The 22,119-nt window shown below is 40.1% G+C and overlaps 1 protein-coding gene across 2 annotated transcripts in view; it reads right to left on the bottom strand.

Annotated features, from left to right (window-relative positions):
* The window catches only part of SYT16 (synaptotagmin 16), a 196,237-nt gene that overhangs the window by 118,144 nt on the left and 55,974 nt on the right, over positions 1 to 22,119 (bottom strand). The window lies entirely within an intron of this gene.

Here is a 22,119-nt window from a genome sequence, read left to right as displayed (position 1 = left end):
TGCATACAGCAGGGAGACCAGAACTAATTCAGGATTGAGGGAAGACTCCTCTAAAGAAATGATATTTGAGCCAAGACAACAGTCAGTAAAGAAATTCAGAAAGCAACCTGATTAAGGAATTAATTACAGAGCAGGTGTCAATAAGAGTTATTCAAGGGAGTTGGATACATGGAAAGCTATGAAAATGAATCTCCTAAAAGCAGCTTTACTCCTTGGGCAGATTTAATATGTAGACTGATAATATGAAGGGATAATATTTACTTCACCCTACCATTCAGATACATGGTCAAAGGATGAATCAAACTGGTTCCAGTGCCATGGAAAGATAAAGAAAATAAATGGTACTGCCTTACAGAACCAATCCAGTGGCAAGCCAGTGAAAGAACAAACAAAACAAAAAAATAGCAGGCGAGATAGTAGCTTGGTAGTCTGCAAAATGACCATAATGTCTGCTATCAAAGCCAACATATACCATGAAAAAAAAGTATGCACATATTGATTATTCCCGGTAGTAATGCTTACGGACATGGGTTCAGCAGTTATATTGCCTGAGAGACAATCGCACTCTACCACTTATTATCTGCGTGGCCTTGAGCAAATTATTTAACCTCTCGGTGCTTCAGTTTCCTAAGCAACAAAAGGAAATAATAAATAGAGCTATGTCAAAGATTAAACATGGTAACACATGGAAAACAATTTATGTGGCACCAGACATATAGTGAGTTCTCAAACAAGAATAATCATCTTCCCCAACATCACCATCATCATCTTTGCAGAGCTGTTAAAATATCTAGGAACAGTCATTTGAAAAGATACATGCACCTCTATGCTTATTGCAGCATTATCTACAATAACCAAGATAGGGAAGCAGCCCAAGCGTCTATCAATTGATAAATGAATAAAGGGGGTATGGGATATATACCCAATGGAACATTACTAAGCCATTAAAAAGAATGAGATCTTGGCATCTGCAACAACATGGATGGGCCTAAAGGATATTATGCTAAGTGAAATAAGACTAAGACAGACAAATACCATATGATTTCAGCTTATACGTGGAATCTAAAAAATAAAACAAAACAAAAAGCAGAAACAGACCTATAAATACAAAGACAAAACTGATGGTTGCCAGATGGGAGAGGCTCAGGGTGGGCAAAATGGGTGGAGGGGAGTGAGAGGTACAGGCTTCTAGTTATGGAATGTATAAGTCGCGGGGATGAAAGGTATAGCCTGAGGAATGTATTCAGTGGTATTATAATAGCATTGTATGGTGACAGATGGTAGCTACACTTGGGGTGAGCATGACATAATGTATAAACTTGTCAAATCACAACGTTGTACACCTAAAACTAACATAACATTTACATTAACTAAACTTCAATTTAAAAAAATAGCTAGCAGGAGGGCCTGAGTGACTCAGTCAGTTAAATGTCTGACTTCACCTCAGGTCATGATCTCAGGGTCCTGGGATCAAGCCCCACATTGGATTCCACGTTCAGAAGGGAGTCTCTTGTCCCTTTGCCCTTCCCCTGCTCATTCTCATTCTCTCTCTGTCTCAAGTAAATAAATAAAATCTTTTTAAAAAATATCTAGCAGCAAAATAAAAAATAATAATATGATGTACTAAATAACTCAGGGAAAAAATAAATAAAAAATAAAAAATAAAATATCTAGCAGCAGTCAAATACAGTATGTATGAACTGATTTGTTCACAGTCTGTGCTCTGGACCCTATCTCCATCCCTTTCATCAAAACAATTATCTCTCTCTGGTTTTGCCCATAATACATGTATTTCCAGCTACTTCCCCTTGTAAATACAACATCTTTCTCACCTGCATTAAAAATGCATCGAATACCTCCCAAACTTTCAAAGCCTCTCTTCACCACCATATGCTCCTCAAACATAGCCTTCTCTCTTTTCTCCTTTGCAGCCATCTTCTGAGTATTTCTTATACTCATCTCTACTTTCTTACCTCTAAAGCCACTAGCATCCTTTACCCAGACTCCCAGTAATTTCCATGTGCCCAGAATTACCCCCTCAAAGTCCTTCTCTACACAGTTGCCAGGGAAATCTTTCTGAAATATAAGTCTGATTTGCTCAACGGCCCTCCTAAAACCTTCTATAATGGGTTGAATTGTGGCCCCCCAAAAGATACATCCACCAAAATTTCGAAATGTGACCTCATTTGAAATAAAGGTCTTTGCAGATGTAATTAGGATAGAATCTTGAAATGAGATCATCCTGGATAAGGGTGGGCCTTAAATTAAATGATAAGTGCCCCTACAAGAGCCCGAGTAGGAAAAGACAGAGAGAAGAAAGCCATGGGAACATAGGAGCAGAGACTGGAGTTCTGAAACCACTAGCTGAGGAACACGAAGGGCTGGCAGCAGCCACCAGGAGCTAGGAAAGAGCCAGAGAACAGATTCTCCCTCAGAGATTCCAGAAGAACCAACCCCGCTGACCTCTTGATTCTGGACTTCTGGCATCAAAAACTGGAAGACAATAAATTTCTGATGTTTTAAGACATAAGGTTTCTGGGAATTTGTCATGGTAATGCTAGGAAACTAATATACCCTCTGGTGGTTTCCCATTACCCATAGGACAAAATTCACATTCATTAACTTGTTTTACAAGGCCATTTATGACTTAGTGATGTCAGGCTTTATCACTCACCACTCCCCAGCATCAAACTTTTTTTTTTCAACACCAAACTTTTTATTGCCAGTGGACTCACCTACTTCTGGTCCCCCAAACCTAACTCACCTCCAGACCTTTGGCTATTTCAACTATGTGAGGCAAATGCTTACCTCTCTTCTGGCTAATTCTGATACTGTACTTCTGAAGCCTTTCTTGCTCCACCTGACCAGGCTAGATGCTTCTACTGTGTGTTCCCCTCCACTGCACCCCTGACAACTTTTTCAACAGTTTTCAAATAAGACGTAATTTCATAAGAACAGGGACTGTGCTTCAATCACACATTGTACTCTCAGCAGCTGACACAGGGTAGGCATTCCATAAATAGTTGATCCCTGAATAAATGTTGAACTCTTCTTTATTCAATACATTTGATAAATGGACCTATCAATGAAAACTTCTGGAAAGAAAAGATAAACCTCAAGTGGGTCAGTAACACTAAACAACACAGGATATGATTTACATAACATTCAGCCTTAGGAAAAGGAGAGTTCATCTATCATTCATAAGCAGAAACATTTGCACCTAATGTCATTCGTTAATGAAGCTAATTTGTTATTTTTGAGCAAAGTATATTTTTCCATTAGAAAGCAACATGAGGGGATGCCTGGGTGGCTCAGTCGGTTAAGCATCTGCCTTCAGCTCGGTAATGATCCCAGTGTCCTGGGATTGAGTCCCGCATTGGGCTCCTTGCTCAACAGGGAGCCTGCTTCTCCCTCTGCCTGCCACTCCCCCTGCTTGTGCTTGTGCTCTCTCTCTCTCTCTGACAAATAAATAAATATAATCTAAAAAAAAAAAAAAACATGAGGCTTATCACATGAAATCTGCAAAATATAGAAAAAATTAAGACAACCATTATTAAGACTTTGTGTACTTCCTTCCAGTCATTTTGACTACTGGAAAAATACTAAATTGTCTGTTTTGATTTTACCTTTTTGGTTCATAAAATATATTCATTAGATTAAAAGTTCTATTATTTTTAGAGATGTTAAAGAAAAAACCATTCATGTGGTAGAATATTTTGATAATAATGAAAAATGTAAAAAAAAATCATATGGAATCTTACCACTCATCAATGTTAACCTTTTGTTTTTTCTTAGAAATTTTTTCCTATCTTTATCATCACTGAAATACTATTTTACATGCTGATATTAATGCATTTAATATAAAAACACTCACAGATTCCAGAATGGAAACAACATGAAGAAATTATTCAATATTATCTCCAAAGATGCAAAAAAAAAGAGGGAATAAACCCTTGTGTTTCTCAAAATAACTTTGTTTTTTGGAGATGAAAATATTTCTGTTAGCAACAATTCGGGTGGCAGTGAGTTAACTATGGATGGGTATAACATTCTAAAGTAGGTGTCAATATTTTTTTCTCCTAAAATCTTGTTGATATTGCTCTATTACCTTTTAATATTTAAAGTTTATAAATCAGTGTAAAGCTGCAGCTTACTTTTTTCTACTTTTTGTATGGGCAACAGAATGCCTTGGTCAAAATGTTGCTAGAATCTTTTAACACAAAAATTTTACCAGAAGGTGTCTTTTTGTGAATATCTTTTGTTGATTTTTTTTTCCTGGAACGCAGATTTTCCACCAAAATATCTATGGCTTTTGTAAAGCTTGGGAGAGTTTTCTTCAGTTATGTCTTTGGCAATTTCTTCTATTCCAACTGTTCTTGTTTCTATATTAAACCGGGTAAGTATTTCTTTGACTACCAACTTTAATTTTTTTCCTCTTTGTTTTGTTCTTCTGCATTCTGATAGATCTTCTTAAATACAGACTACACATTGTCACTCAAGTAAATAGCTGAAAGTGTGCTCTTAACCACTACACCATACTCACTACTGTAAACTGAGTATCTGAATCAGTGACACACAGATGGGGGGATGATATTGTCTTTTCCTTCCTTTCAAGCTGGATGGTGGAGACCTCTAGGAATAATACACATCTGGCTAAAGTGGAGAGAAAGCTTAGTTTGGCAAGTTTGGTTATTTCAACAGAGTTCGTGTTCCTCCTAGAATCTATCAATTCTAATTCCATCTTTTTCTATGCGTTCATAGTTACTTAGTGGAAAGTCTGAACAGGTGCATGAGGGGCTGCTGGAGAAATGCTATGTTAAGCTGTAGGTTAGCTTATGTGCTTTCTATATCAGTAGAGTATCATAGCAATGGCTAAGAAGTTGGCAGTGACCCCAGACTTGTAACAATTGCTTTACCGGGGTTGCACACAAACTGTCCTTTTAAAAAAGTGGTTTAAAATTCCAACCATAATCTAGCAATTCCACTTCTAGATATATAACCAAGAGAATTGAAAATACAGGTTCACACAAAAATGTGCTCGTAGAATGTTCATAACAGTATTATTCATAATAGCCAAAAGGTAGACATGGCCCAAATGCCCATCAACTGATAAATAAACAAAATGTGATATAGCCATACAGTTAAATATTCTGCAATGAAAAATGAAGCATTGGTACATGGTGCAACATGGATGAAACTTGAAAACATGCTAATCAACATACTGTATGATTTCATTAAATGAAATGTCCAGAATAGGCAAATCCATAGAGACAGTAAGTATATTAGTTGTTCCCAGAAGGTGGGGGACAGGGAGAAGTGAGGGGTATCTACAAATGGGTATGGGTTTTCTTTTGGAGGTAATGAAATTATTCTGGAATTAGATAGTGATGATGGTTGGGCAACTTTGTGAATACACTAAAAACTACAGAATTCTACACTTTAAAAGGGTGTGAATTTTATGGAATATGGATTTTATCTCAGAAAGTTTAAATTGCAAATTTATAATTTTAATAAAGACTGGAAGGAAATATGAAAAAAATTATAATAATTTTCTTCAATTTGATTTGAAAGTGACTTTCTTCATGTTTAAACATTCTGTAATTTTATTATTCAATATGTAGAATTAAAAATAAAGTTTAAATATTATAGGTTATGGGAACTGGAGTCTGCACAACTCTACCCTCAATGTGTAACACTGAACACAGCAAGCCAACAGCTCTACCAGTATAAGCCAAGGAGGGTTTGATGCTGCATTTGGGTCTAAACAAAATTAGAGACTTTGGCAGGGAAGCTTAAACTCATTTTGCATCCCATATATACAAATGCTATAGTGAAGAACAAGCATTACATGTATCATCTGCTATAGATGACAAGGGCACATATGTCAAGAAACTTAAGTGCCATCTGCAAAGTAACTCATCTAATTATTCCAGTAATTGCTAAATTGGAAATCAGATGGCTATGAAGTTCGGTCACATAGTTTCTATTGAAAACTTCCTTAAAGTTAAATATATTTCTCATTTTCCACTGGATAGCCCCATCTGTTGATTTTCAAGCAATGGCTCAAGGAGAAGACAGAGCATACAGTGACATAAATAGGGAAGTCTTTGCATGTCACACAGTCACTAGATGTTTGTAAATTTCATTCCATGGTTGTTGAAAAGGTTAAAAAAAAGGCTAACCAATTACAGCCATTTGATTCACAAGAGCTAGAAATAAGATGAGAGGAAGCTGAAATTTTATTTAACAAAATGGTAAGGGGGGATCAGAATTAACTGAGCAATGACAATAGAAAAAATTGAAAAATAAAGTTATAATTTCTCAGGAATAGACTCTCTTGGCATCACTTTGAGGAACATGAGGCATTAAAAACATGAGGAAAGCCTGAGGTAAAACTAAAACTCTACTCACTTATACAACCCTACCATCTTCGAGTATCCATCAACCTGAAAGTCCTGCTTTCAGAGATATAATTTCAATTTTGTCCATCCCTGTAAAAAATAGTATGAGTTTGAAATTGTTTTTATGATGTTCTCAAGCATGGTTATGCAGCAGAAGTCCCTGACTTGAGCCCAAGCTTGTTCACCTTAGAATTCTGGGATTAAGCTAACGCACAGCACAGCAATTACAGACAATACAGTGCTATTAATAACCTGCAAAGCTGCTAGAAGCCCAGATCTTAATTGTTCCCACCACACAAAAAAATGTTAATTATTTGACATAATAGATGGGATAGATGGGTTAGCCAATGGTACGGTGCTAATCATATTACAATATATAAACATATCAAATCAATGAGTTGCACACCTTAAACTTACACAGTGTTATATGTCATTTGTATCTCAAGAAAAGTAAATTTAAAAAAGAATTTGGGATTGCCTAGGCATGTCTGCATCCTCTTCCAGGAATCCATCTACCTGAGGACTTGAGAAACCTCCCAGGAAGGACAGTGAACAAGGTCAGAGCAGAGGTAAACTGAGTACAGCACAGGTGTCTTCCAGTCAGGTGGACCCCAGCCAGGATCCTAGGGTGAGGAGGTGACCATAAAAGCTATTGTGTTGGATATCAGAGGCTTTGGCAAAACAAGGAAATGTCTTCAAAGGCAATTTTGGGACATTAAGAGTTAAGGCCTGGGGTGCCTGGGTGGCTCAGTCCATTAAGTGTCCAACTCTTGATCTCAGCTCATGTCTCCATCTCAGGGTTGTGAGTTCAAACCCTGAGTTGGGCTCCACAAAAGAGTTGAGGCCTTTGACCTATAGTTTATGCTCAGACTTTCTTTGGAACTACCAAAAAGAACAGAAGGTAAGAAACGAGAAATTTTTCAGAGTTGAATACCAATGTGCCAACTCCATATAGAGCTACTTTGGTGTGCAAATCTAAAATATCCATACAATTAGACTCATTTATATCATTAGCTGTGTTTTTACAATCAACTACGAAACTAAATGAGTCACTTTTAAAAATTCGCATAGAACAACTTAAACTGAGGTCTTTAGTATTCCTTTTTTCCTTTGGTAATGCTTCCAGAACTAAACATAATAATAATAAAGAACAAAGCCTTTGATACTTAGCATATTGTTTTTCCAGTGTCTAAATTTAAGGCTAGTTATTATAACCTCAACAAACTTCATGGATAGTCAATCATTTTTCTAAAAATTTCTAAGACTAGGAAATACAAAATATTTTATATAAAATATATATATATTTAAAGAAAAATGGGTATTTCCACTTAAATTTTCTTCCCAATAATAGCTAACCAAGCTATGTTAAACCACATATTCAAACAAATTCTTTGGAAGGAAAAAATAGACCTTTCAAAAAATGGCTTAATGAAACCTAAGTGAGATTTTAACATGTTCCAAAATAAAACATAGCAACATATGGAGTCACTAGCAACCAATCATTTCTCAAAACAGTTGAGAACACAGCATTTGGGGGTATACACGGGGTGCTATCTTTAATATAATAATATATGTGTGTTGAAATATGTCCATCTTCTTCTGAGAATTAAGTAACCTAACCTGCCTGCTTTACATGTTTAAAATGTTAATTCTTCCTTAGCAGCAACACACGCACACACACACACACACACACACACACACCCCTAATGATCAGCAATCTTGCTCTTCTTTCCTTCAGTGCTCAGATGGTTAGCTCAGAAGCAGCATTTCATGGTGAAAGTGGATGAAGTACACCAATAGGTCCATGGAGGGAATCTTGAGACTTTTCTCATCTGAGTTTCCCCGAACATTTCAGCTATTCTCCACTGTCTCCGATCTCTCCATTTCCCCACATTTTTCCCAGATAAGGAAGAGGATACAAAAGAAGCAGAAGTGGTTAGATAATGATGATTTATAAGGCTACAGTCAACATTTTTGGATTGTTGGATTTTTAATGGCATACTTATTTTGCTGAATTTAACTGAGTAATTTATGGGCATTGTACAATTTATGTCATTTGCCAAATAAAATCAATCAGTTAGCATAGATATCACTCATTATAACTTCAACATTATTGAATTTAATATAATTACATGATAAAATTAAGAACATATGTCCAATTAAAGCATGTCATGTTGAAACATCAGAGAATATGCATGTATATCATTTTGGTGGAACGGTTATTGAATCAATGTGGCAATTTAGCTTTCAAGCACAAAGAGAATATTTTTATAAATGAGAGAAATTGAGAGACAAGTCTACTTCAGGCAGACAAAATATCGGAAGACAGATATCCAACTTTCTTCAACTCTCCAAAACAAATGCATTTGGAAAGCATTTGGAGTGAAATATAATTTTGATTTGTTTATAACTTCTTTATTTTTCAACTCACAGAAGACTGCCCACACAGTGAGACTGAAGTTTTAACAAAAATGTTTTTTACCAATTCAATACCCTCAAAAAAACCACAAAAAAACAAAAAAAAAACCAAAAACCCAACCATTTGCTTGCATTCTAGTAGTTAATTTTTAAAAGATTATTATAAAGTCTCCAAATTTTAACTTTTTGTTTATTTATTTATTTTAAATAATTTTTTTATTATATTATGTTAGTCACCATACAGTACATCCCTAGTTTTTGATGTAAAGTTCCATGATTCATTACTTGCATATAACATCCAGTGCACCATGCAATATGTGCCCTCCTTAATACCCATCGCTGGCCTATCCCAGTGCCCCACCCCCCTCCCCTCTGAAACCCTCAGTTTGTTTAACTTTTGACCACAAAAAATAGTAGGTAGAGCTTTATGCTCAGAGACTAAGCAGCATATGGGACATCCAGAAATAGGAAGAAGATTTAAGGGTCCTTTAAATGCCCAATTTCTCAGACAATACATTTTTGTGTTTTCAGAAAGTTGTCCATCCACAGAGATACAAGTTCACCCTGTTAGTAAGAATTTGCTGAGAAGGCTGAAAATCCACTGACATTTCAGCTAAGAGGATCAAGTATAGTTCTAACAGTAAAATCAATTATCCAGCATTAGCATCCCTGTCTAAAGTTCAGACCACATGCAACTCTTTAGGTAACAACAGTGAACAAAATTATCATTATATTCAAGTAAAATAGCTGTCTTTTACCTATTCTAGTTCCATAGTAGAAACTCAGACATTTATCTGGAATTAATTTCTGAATAAAACTCTCCTCCAAAACAGATGGGATTCTAATCGATTCTCATATTTCTCTACTAGAAGCATTTACTGGTTCTTTTTTCACTACAAAAAAAAAAAAAAAAAGGAAAAAAGAAAAAAAAACACCACCAGCATAAATTGTCTGTTTTACTGTCTGTGCTAATTTCATTTCATTATATCCTTGGAGTAAGCTATTATTTTCCCACTGGTTCCCATGGCATTCTTCATTATCAGCTGCTAATTGTCTAGCATTCACATAGGACTGTGAACCAAGTAGGCTGCTGCGTGGGCTGAAGTTCTAGGGGAAGCTGAACAGCAAAAGGATTCTGCATTGTTATTATTGTGACACATTAGAAAGTTTCCACCCACTTACGTGCCCACATCACTCTGCTACATAGCGCCCCTACCCAGAAGGGCTGTGCACTGAAGCACGAGAGGCCATCTGCACTAGGCATTCCACTTGGTAATTACTGCACATCAAGGGAAGATCACACGGGGTCAAACTGTTGTAGGCATGAAAGCCAGGGGTCTGGCTCCACATGGTAGGCATGAGTACTGATCTTAAAACACAACTGTGACAGGTCTATCTAGAAGGGGTCCTTTATCCCCAACCTTCAGCAGAAGTACATAACTCAGGCCAATTACTCCTTTAAACTTCTCCCCATTTACCCTTCCAAAATCAAGGCCAATTTAGAGATTTAAACATTTTTGGAAAGATGCAAAAAATGTCAGAGACTTTTACGCAGATTTTGAGATGCACTGCTCCTTGACATTATTCCCCATGGAGGCTTGGATATCTGGAGCTAATTACATTTGACCTTATAAATTCAGAATGTGCCAAACAAAAGCTATTAGAAGAGCAAAACAACATGCAACATTTTACACATTTAGGTCAAGAGGGAGTTGTGAAAGTCTCTTAATTAGCAAAGCAAACAAGGAGTATAAAAGTAGGGCTTTGAGGCACAGAAGATTAGTGCTTTTATTCCGGTGCTTTGCAGGCACCATGTTGCAAAGCCTTGCGCAACAAAGCTCTGATTTCATAGCATGCTATGCACTGATCACTTTTACTAGAAAATGATGCCTCTTGAGACACCTGTGTCTCCTCCAGGCACACTTGCTTAGGACCAGATCAGAGTCACAGGGAGCTAAATTTCTTTCATGGGTGAACCAGGATCATTCTGATGCTATAAAACAGGAAAGAGATAGGATGATGGGTTCTAGCGGAACCTCAATTATTGGTACATCTTGGTGAGGCTACCACAGTCCAAACGGTATCCCAGGGTTTAAGAATATGATATTTAAAGTTCGCCACGAGATGCTCAGACTCTTGCGGATTAGGTCATTGTAATTAAATCAGCCAGTTATATGGCACAAAGGCAGAGTAGGTACAAAAAAGCTTTTGGCCCTGAGTTAGGAGGTTCAGGTCCAGCGCCGTACTACCTAACTCAATAACCCCGGTGAGGGGAGGTCCCGAGGGCTGGACTGTGTGACATCTATGTGCTTTTCCACCAATAAGATATGTGAGAAATCAGGACCCCCAACTGTTTTATTAGAATGGTTATTCCTGGTCCAGGAACTAGAACCAATTTGTATCTATAGAACTATAATCAAACTTATGTCTGGGGGTGTCTCCACGTAAGATGAAATTATAGGTCAAAGGGTTGCCTGGTGAGCAACGAAAAAAAGAGCATAAAAAGTGGGATCTTCCTGAGGGCTATTTCCACTCCTGAATGAGGTAAATGACTTAGGTACCTTCTCCCAAAGACACTCTTGCTCAGATCCCAGAATGGTCCTTTAAAATCAGAACACCCAAACCTCTGGGCAGAGCTGGAACCCACATCACACATCCTTATTCTTCAACTTTTCTTTCTACACGCCTAAATTATCACCAGAATTTTCCGATTTAGGCTTCTCTTCTTATCATTTCACCTACTCTCTTGGAGCGCCACTTCTCTGCTTACCTCTCAATGTTTTTTATTCTTCAAGAATCTGTGTTTGGGTCCCATTCCTTCAGATATTTTGTATATTCACATGGCTTCAGCTGTCACTGAGGGCTACCAAGTATGTGTCTATAAGCCAAAACTCTAATCTGACACATATATCTCTTCCAGGATGTCCTGCAGGCATTCCCAAAATTACCAAGCCTGGGACTTAACTCATTATCCTTTTCAAAAGCCTTCTTAAACCCCAAAAGTCCTCACCATTCCATTCTTAGTGCAGTGCTTGAGTCAGACTTTTAACAGGCTGAACCTCTACAAAGATTCTAAATTGATGTTGTCTGCCTGCCTTTTTTCCTTCTCTCGTTCCTTCTTCCTTCTTGATATTTTTTACTGAAGCCCAATTCAAGTTTTCAACTATTTAATTTCTTAAAAATATAATTTGGATCTCTGGTGAAGAGGACTTAGCTGGGCTAAGCTACTTTATATTTTTTAAAGATTTTATTTATTTATTTATTTATTTATTTGAGATAAGGAAACAGAGATAGTGACAGAGAGCACAAGGGGGAGGAGAGGGAAAAGCAGGCTCCTGATGAGCAGGGAGCCTGACACAGGGCTCAATGTGGGGCTCGATCCCAGGACCCTGGGATTGTGACCTGAGCCAAAGGCAGACGCTTAACTAACTGAGCCACCCAGGCACCCCTGGTCTAAGCTACTTTAATATTAAACTTACAGGATAGTGAGGTTCAGATTGAGATCATTTCGTGAACATGGTTGAACGCTGATTATTACACACACACACGCACACCTAGGATGGATACTGCCAGGGTCCACACAGCACCCGTTCTATAGCCCCTAACAGAGTTAGCCCTATGAACCACAGACCTACAGTCATGCTTAAATTTTCTAGGACTCTCAACTACCTAAAGATTAAAGCTCAAACTATTATCATAACATTTGCTACCCCTTCCAAGTCAGCCCAAAACCACCTTTCCAGTCTGGTTACCAAGCACACCTCCCGGGTTTACCATGTTTGGCCTTACCAGATAGATACTCAACTGTTCTCTAAACCTGTCCTGTACTTTCAAATTTCTGTGTGTTTTCTCAGAGTAATCCCTCTCCCTGGAACGACCTTTTCCAACAGGCAAAGTCTTGCCCATCTTGTAAGCACCCACTGGGAAGACAACTCCTCTGCAAAGCCCATCCGTGTCCCACCAGGCAAACTATATGACTGTGTCCTTTGCACAGTGTTTGTATCTTTACATCTAACTCAGGATGTTGCACCATTGTTTGTTTATTCTAGCTGTGATTCCCCACTAGACTGTAAATTTACTGAAGCCAGAAATGGTGTCTTCTTTTTCATCTTTATATTCTTGATGCTTCACTCATAATAGATCCATAATGCATGCTAGTTTAATGAAATTAACAAGTGTAACATCCAAGATTATGTTTTATATTAAATTACTGATGGGTTTATTGCATATAAACTATCACTGAATGAGAGTATGGAATGAGGTAAGTCTCTGGAAGATTCCTTACAAAAACAAATCCTGTGTATGGTATGATCTATGGGCTCCAGCAAACACATTGTTCTGCCACTCTTTGATTATGGTTTAGGCCCATCAGTGTTTTGGGACCTGCAGTACACTAACTAGCAAGTATGCAGGCTGGGAAAACAATTATCTGAAAGCTGTTGATTTAGAAGGAACCCTGAAGGACACCAATTCAAACCTTCATTTTACAAAAATAAAGGCTAAAGCCCAAAGGCCAAGAGATCTATCCCAAACACCCAAAAATATGGTGGCAGAGCTGAGACCAGAGCCCAGGTTTACCCATGCATTCTGACAGTTCTGATCTCACCTCTCTCTGCTGCTTCTCCCTGAAATCCTCTCATAGGATCACAGCATCTTTGCAGTAGTGCCCTTCTCCCCAGCAAGAACCTCCTACATCTCACTCAGTGAAGGAATCCAGTATATAATAACCCTGAGTGACAGCCAGCAGCATCTGTTTGAACACTTCTCGTGGCTGGGAAGCTCACACTCTGCCAAGCCACCCATTCCTTCTTTGTCCATATCTTCTGGGTAGATATTCTTCTTTGCAGAGAAAGCAAGTATCGACCCTGCCAATAGCTGAAGACAGCACTTATACCTCCCCAACTGTTCCTCTAACCTAAAGAACTGTAAGTTTCTTCAACCACTCCTTGAAAATAGGGTTGTGACTCCACCATTTTACTTGTTGCCTCCTTCCCCCTCAGAATATGACCTAGCCCTAAAGAGCTTTTGGTTTTGGAAAGAGAACAGAAATAAAGCCTTTGAAAAAAAATGTTCTTTGAAGACAAACCATGACAGACTCTGGACTCCGGGAACCAAACTGAGGGTTATAGAAGGGAGGGATTGGGGGGATCGGGTAACCGGGTGGTGGGAATTAAGAGGGCACATGTGGTGATGAGCACAGAGTGTTATAGACAGCTAATGAATTGTTGAACACTACATCAAAAACTAATGATGTACTATATGGTGGTTAATTGAACATAATTAAAAAATTAATTAATTAAAAATTAAAGAAAAAAGAAAAAATGTCCTTTGATGCCTGTATCTCTATTTTTCTCAGTGCAAAATTGTCACTTCCTTCAGCTCTACACAATGTCTGAACAAGTAATATGCAGGACCAATCCACAAAAAACATAACCTGAGAATGTTCTATCTTCGAACCAGTTTGTATTTGGAAGAGTCATAAGGAGGATAAACTTTAAGCATTATGCAAGTATCTAGGAAAAAAAACTTTAGGTCCACATTATCCTAGAACACAAGCAAATCAAACTAAAACATCTCAGAATGCATTTAAACATCTCCAGACATTCTCTCCTATTTTTCTCCTTTCAACCCCCCATCCCAAGTTTAAGAAAGCAGTTACCAAAATATCAATTCAAAGCCAAAAATATTCTGTACATATCTGATAAGATTGCAACTACCTAACTCCTGCAGAGATTCTGTTTCAGAATCCTACTGTGAGTAGAAAACAGAAGAAGAAATTTATCTCTCAGCTTATCTAACATCTCTCCCAGCTAAACTTTCATTATTTAAACCTAGTGGAGTCCCATTTTGATAACACCACTGATATCTCCACTGAAGAGAGTAAAGATTGAATAAAGCCTGTTCTCCCGCATGGAAAACTAACCTGTTTACTGAGCACCCACTCATGACTGCACAGGATTTCAAACTCCAAGAAGTTTAATAAAGATTTTCAAGGAAGGCTTCACAGATGGAAAATTTATTTTGCTCAAAACAAGACTTGAAGAAGGGGATATAAAGACCAATTGTTGTGAAATGAGAAAAAATTTAAAGGAGGTTGAGTGACTTAGCTAGAAACATTCCAGCAACTTGATTTTAAAACATCCCATTCTCTACATCTATAAGCAATACCTTATCTTATTAACAGTTCTAAAATAAAAAATAAGACTGATATCTGAAACATGCAGTTTACGTAATATACCTTGTCAAATTAGAGTAAGGTAGTATGCTCTGCCAATTTTTGGAACATCTTTCATATTGGTAAACAAATCAGTTTGATTGGTGAGTAATATTTTTGTATATATGGCCAAAGAAGCCTTGGCTGGCAAAGGCAAGGAACCTCTTCTGCCCTTGGATGAATTTCATCTGGCTCCAGATATTTTCTGAAATGCTTGTTGACTTGTCTTTAGATACTATCATTAAGATAAATCATTTCAATTGTCTAAACTAGAAATTAAGGGCCTGCCCCATGCTTCATTGAGATAGACGCATCAGCACTTGCTGTGGGGAAAGGGGCACATTTATAGCCTTCGTAATGGTGTCCTCTACCTGGGGAAGAGATGAAGACTGGGGAGGGCGCACTAAATGAGCCAAAGAGCTAAGAAGAAAGAAGGGATTCTGTTTAAGTAGGTAAGGGGGAAGCTATAGGCTAGAGCAAGAGAGGCTACAACGAGAGGTGCCAAACAGGAGGCTCTATCTCGTGGAAGCAGGAGCATGCTGGAGGAAGGGAGAAGGATCAAGAACTTCTCAAAAAGTCACTAAGGATTACAAAAGAACCCCAGATTGCGGGAAAGAACAGGGTGAAGAATGCAGATTTCAAAGATTAAAAGCAAAACAAAACAAAACAAAAACTGTCACCCTTTGCCCAAGGCAAAGAATAATCTGAAGAGTGAAGACACTGGTACAGAGCTGAATTAGTACTGATTTGTACATGAGCTGGTGCCTTGATGGTGAAGCTGTGAATCTCGGAGCTCTTGGGGATCCTGCGATGATGGAGCATCTCACAAGGGGCCCACTAGGGGCCATTTAAGGATTTATAAGGTCCCCAGCAGTGACCAGCCCAAGGCAGGCCACAGGTACAGGAAGAAGAGCTGATGTATGTATAGCATGACCGTGACCGTGCAGAAGCCCATCTAAACTTAGGAAGACAGAGACCCTTAACACCGACAGAGATGTATTTCTCCTATAGGTCCCAACTAAGACAACAAGAAGAAGTCCTGCCCCTCCCCATTGTGACAGGCCATTCCAAATTTTCTCTTGGATCATTAAAGTCTCCCGGCTCAAAAAAGGTGGTACTTCTGCAAGAGAAAGTGGCAATTGTCTCTGCTGAAGCCTGAGCAGCCCCTCCTTTCTGTGGAAACTTCAAGGGCCCACGGTGGCTGGCTGGGTAGGGAACTGCTCTGCAGGCACTGGCCTGAATGGAAGGCAAAGGCTCATGCAATCTGGGACTGTTCCAGCAGAACTGTCCCCAAAACAAACACAACTTATAGACCTTGTCAACTACTTTTGGTCACCAGTCTAATAAACAGACAACTGGTCTGAGGAGGATTCCAGGGCAGCCTGCCCACTCCCACATGGGTTACAAAAGGGAAGCCTGGTAGGGGGGAAATGCAGAAGGAGCCAAGCAAGTTCTGAATCTCCAGGGAAGCTACTCAGAACAAAGGCAAGCAAAATAATAATTATTATAGTTTACACTCACATGGCATTGACTATGTGCCAGGCACTTTATACTCATTTAAAACTCTCAGTCCTCTGAGGCTGGGACTATAATTATCCTCACTTAACAGATGACAGAAGAACTGAGGTTTGGGGAGTAACTTATCCCAAGTTGCAGAGGAGTAAGTGTCAGAGCCAGGATTTGAACCTGGCAGTCTGGCTGGAGTCCCCAGTTTTAATCACTCCACCATGCTGCCTCATCAAGGCTTTTCTGCAGCTAGAATGCAGTAAACACTCCCAGCAGCGGCTCAGGTGACTGTGAAGAAAGCAGTTTGGGCCCAAAGTCCCGAGTGGAGCAAGAATTTAGAAACAAAGACATACATAGGGGCACCTGGGTGGCCCAGTTGGTTGGGCATCTGCGTTTGGCTTGGGTTGTGATCTCGGGGTCCTGGGGTCAAACCCCACGTTGGGCTCCTTGCTCAGCGGGGAGCCTGCTTTTCCCTCTGCTCTTCCCCCTGCTCATGCTCTGTCTTTCTCACTCTCTCTCAAATAAATAAGTTAAATCTTAAAAAAAAAAAAAAAAAGCAAAGACATAGGGACTGAAGCCTCAGCCTCAGCTAGCTGATCGGAACACAGAACGTTAGAAATAAAGAGGAGGTCATCTCAGGGGTAGAGGTGAGTGAAGACGGAAACAAGTGCTAGCCCCAAAAGGAGGACACTCACGAAAACCATGTAACTGTAACTTCATGCATCTGTTTATTCTATACATTCCATTTATCTTCAGAGATCCCCTGCCATCATTGTAAAAATTATCATGCACATAAACACACGACTGCAATAAATATGGTAAGAAACTAACATTGCCAGAGAAGTTAAAAGGAAAAAGAAAAAAAAAAAAAGGAGAAAGGCTGCTAATCCTAAAATTGGGAGTTGAAAATCCCCCAGATGACATCAGCCTACATTGTCCTAGAAAAGGATGACAGAAAGCTGGCTCAGGAACTTCTGTTTGGAGATAGCCATTTTACCACAAGGAACAGGGAGCCAAAAGCCTGGATGAGGGGTCACGGAAGATGTTTGGCCTTGGTCCTCCTGCTGCTCAAAATCTTCCCCTGCCTTAGGTGTTGTTACAGATTGAATTGTGTCCCCCCAGCATTCATATGTTGAAGTCCTAACCCCCAGTACCTCAGACGGTGAGACTATTCAGAGACAGGGTCTTTAAAGAGGTCATTAAGTTAACATGATGTCTTTTGACTGGCCCCTAAGCCCCTGATGTCCTTATAAGAGCAGAACATTTGAACACAGGCATGTGTGTACACAAAGAAAAAAATAGGTGAAGACAAAGGAAGAAGATAATTATCTAGAAGCCAAGGGCAGATGCCTCAGAATGAAACCAACTCTGCACACACCTCGCTCAGGACTCCCAGCCTCTGGATCTGTGTGACAAGACATTTCCACTGTTGAGGCCAACCCCGTGCGTGGTATTTGTGGCAGCCAGAGGAGACTAATACAGGTGTCTTCCCTTGAACCACACGTGCACATAAGAGAACTATTAGCTGTCCCACTGAATAAACATGTTTCTGTTCCTAACCCTAAAATAGACTGACCGTTAGGGCCGGGAGGGAATTGTGTATCTAGTGGGGACAGAGGAGAAAATGATTGAAGTCCTGCAGGCTTCTGCAGCCAAGCTTCCAAGCTCCAGGACCCCTCAGTTCATGTCCTTTGTATACCCCTTATGAACTACTATGAAGTCCCTTTAGATTCTGTTTCCATGTTCCCACGGTCCCCTAAATTCATCCTTGGCACTACACCAAATTCATCTTCACCAAATACCATTTGTACCATGTCACTCTTACTCAACTGGTGTTAATGGTCACTCATGTGCGACAAGATAAAGCCCACATTCATCTTAAGGCCAAATGTGGTCTGACTCCAAGCAGTCTCCCCAAGCTTATCCCACTGGACCCCAGGGGAAACTCATCATTCAACAAAATTAGCACCCTTAACTCACGGCCTCTGGGCAGAGTGGTGCTTGTCCACTTCTAGGCCCCTGGTCTCATAATCCAATCTCTCCCCAGGAATGTCTTCCTACTCCAAGTCCTCTTTTACCTGTCTCCTCCCAGCCAACTGTGAAGGTGAACTATATAACATTTCCACACCACCTACCTGGGTGAACATTTAGTACGAGGCAAGCTGGGCGGCTTTGTATAGCTAAAGTGTTTCCGCACCGTGAAGACCTTGAGGGTAAATTTCTAATACCTTGTACCCTGCCCCACCGCCAGTCTACTAAGGCATCTCTCATGGTGTTTGGGTACAGTACCATTCACTAAACACCAGGGAAGGGGGTAAGAGGAAAATGTGTAAAGAGTCTGTAGCAGTCCTACTCTTATTTTCTTATTTCTTAAAAGCTTCTTTATCTTTAGATAATTGAGAGTTTAAACTAAACTTACAGGCTAGATGTGTGTAACCTCTTCCTGTCAAGTTTATTCCCTGTAATACCGTGTGTGTGTGTGTGTGTGTGTGTGTGTGTGTAGCTGGGATGCAAGGAGGCTCAGAAGAGGCATCAGATGAAAATATGAGTGGGTATTCCTCGCTGTACAGCAACGTTCCCAAAGGCGAACACTCACGTGTCACACTTACCCACCCCACTACCCGTGCAAGCTGGTGATGGATGGAGTCACATGAGCAGATGGATTCTAAGTTTGCCCATAAACGTGATTCTGGAGTTTCCCAGGGTCACAGCAAGGAGAAGTTTCCATTCTTCCTTTTTCCTCCGGTTCTCTGAACCAACAAAACCGAAAGCTATATCACATGTGGGAAGTCTGATACCTCATCTGAACCTCCACGTCTGCCATCTAAAGAACAATACTTCTACTGGAAACTCTGCCAAGTCTCCCAGCCCTCATGAAAGGGAAGAGAGGGCTTCCTGACCATTGAAAGTAGCCGTGTGCCAAGACAATTACCTTTACCAAGCCTGAGGTCGTCAGCAACTTCGTCAAGAAATGCTTCAGTGATTTTAACCAAAAGAGCAAGAGAGGCAAAGCATAGGTAGGAGTTGACAACTTTTTTTTTTTAAGATTATTTATTTATTTATTTGACAGAGACAGCCAGCGAGAGAGGGAACACAAGCAGGGGGAGTGGGAGAGGAAGAAACAGGCTCCCAGCAGAGGAGCCCAATGTGGTACTCGATCCCGGAACGTCGGGATCATGCCCTGAGCCGAAGGCAGACGCCTAACGACTGCGCAACCCAGGCGTCCCAGAGTTGACAACTTTTAAATCAAATCTAAAAACATGTAAGTCTTAACAGCTCTCAAGTCTCTTATTTTCAGGGGATTTTCATGAATGGCAAGATAAGGAAGTTAGTCTTCTCCTGAGGTAAAGGATCACCTTGGCTTTTCTAGAACTTATTAAATCACTTAACTGTGTTAACTAAGCAGAGAAAAAAAAACTGCGTATTGCCAGATAGGGTTGCCATTAACACTGTGCTTGTCCCAGCGGTTCTGAATGAAAACCAACTTTGAAAATCATGAGGGAATACTATTTCAAAGCAAAATTAGGTGAAAGCAAAGGTAAACTTCGAAGCTCTTCAGAGACATCATGGCCCACTGGGAAATCCCACCTAACCACCACCAGGGTGGGTGAAAACATTGCTCCTGGCACATTCATTTCTGCCGGCTTTGTTGTCTCTAAGACAAATCCACACTTCGGCCGGACAGCTGCTGAGGAGGCTTTAGTGCCTCCAAATTCACCAATGGGAACACTTCGTTCAGACTGAACAAAACAAAGATGTGCGTGTACACCTTGTGACATGAGGTAAAATGCTGCTATTTTTAGGAAACCCGAACACAGCCCTAACTGTGACAGGAAGGGAACATGCCAGGCCCAGCAGCCCGAGGGTGATGGAAAGGTGCCAGAGACAGTGGCCAGACGGGGGACCCCACTCTCCAAGGGACTCAGCCACATCCCGTGCCACTGTCCTCTGCCTTCTGAACAGCTGAAACTGCGGCTGCAGGAACAGCCACAGAACAGAGAAGGGGAAGGGGTGGGACAGGGAGCAGAGGGGAAGGCCTGGGGGTGATGGGGGGGGCGTTGGGGAGGGGGAGAGAAGAAAGGGAGAGGGAGAGAGAGAGGGGAAAGGAGAAGACAGAGGAACAGCAACATCAGGATTTCCTCAAATGCAAACTCTCCAGGGAATCACAGGGGCAGTACGGCAGGACCCCACCTGTCTCACGCCTAGTCAAAATACCACGTTTTCTCTGACATTGCCACTGGATGAACAGGAAACACGTTATCTGCCTTGTGGAGCTGGGAGTCAGTCACCTTCGGATGAGAGCACAATGCTCTGCCCTACCCGTCCCTGAACAGCCGGAACAATTAAGAATGATCTGCTGTCAAGTTTTTCACTTCTACTAAACCACAGATACCAGTGCTCTTCTGTTTGCTAGGAAATCATGACAGAATATGATGACTCCTCATGTATTACTATGGCAACCCTAAAACTTCCACTAGAAACCATCAAAAAAGGCAGCACATAACCCCATTCTGACTTTCCATCACGATTCTCTCCAAGGAAGAAAACTGAAAATTAGATGGATTCATTCCGAGTTCCCTTTTCCAATCAAACAGATGGGATTTAGATAAGCTCTTAAAGCAAATTGTGATTCATATAATAATATGTAAACTTATCTCAAATCTCAGAGGCTTTTTCTAAAGAACATTCTGATAATTAAAACGTTCCTGTACATCTCAAACTCCATTAAAGCAATAGAGTTAAATAAAGGCTCTCCCACCGAAAACATTTCCAAGCTCTGGCCAAAGGGTCAGAATATTTGTGCCCTTTGCTCAATTTATTAAAACATTGGTGATTATGAAAAGTGTAACACTAAGAATGTGTAGAACAAATTTTTTCCTATGTCCTTGTTTAATGGGTTTTAAAAGCCATTCAAAAGAATTTGTATTTGAAAGCACCTACTATGTGCTTACCACAATGCAAAGAAAGATTAAGAATAAACTAAGCAAAATTATTATCAGAAGCATCCTTCTGAGTCTGTTGATTTAGGGTCCACATGTGAAATATTCAGGGGAAAGTTTCAAATTCACAGGCCAAGCACCTTCCCAATGAAACTCCATGTTGAAGAGAAACTAACATCCACCATGCTCCTAACATGTGCCGACCCAGCATTTACAGGGTCCCATGGTCAGTTCCACCTGATCTCCCCCCCAACAACCTTAGGTTTTATTGCCATCAGTGACACAGATCATGACACATAGGCTTACACGGAATGACTTGCCTGCTGGTCACAAAGCCCTGGTCAGCTGGACAAGCAGCACTGGGCCAGCACCAGCAATGAAGGGGTAGGGTTTTTCTCTATCCAACAATGGAACCCTAACTCTGGCTAAAAGGTCAAACCAGAATTTGATGAAAAGATATGTGAAGTCCACAGATTACAAAGAAAAAAGAATAATAGGATGGAAAGACAGAATGAGGGCAGTTTGGACAGGAGCAATGAGTGGGAGCTACTATCAACACAAATTAGCTTTGATTATTGCAGGGCCCTGAGCGTCTGCTGGAGGGGCAGGCAGACCTCTTAGCTGGAGCTGCTGCCTAATA

This window comes from Ailuropoda melanoleuca, chromosome 14, assembly GCF_002007445.2.
Source record: "Ailuropoda melanoleuca isolate Jingjing chromosome 14, ASM200744v2, whole genome shotgun sequence".
Classification (NCBI taxonomy): domain Eukaryota; kingdom Metazoa; phylum Chordata; class Mammalia; order Carnivora; family Ursidae; genus Ailuropoda; species Ailuropoda melanoleuca.
The sequence above is the reverse complement of the archived record's forward strand: the minus strand, read 5'-3'. Positions and strand labels throughout refer to the sequence as shown.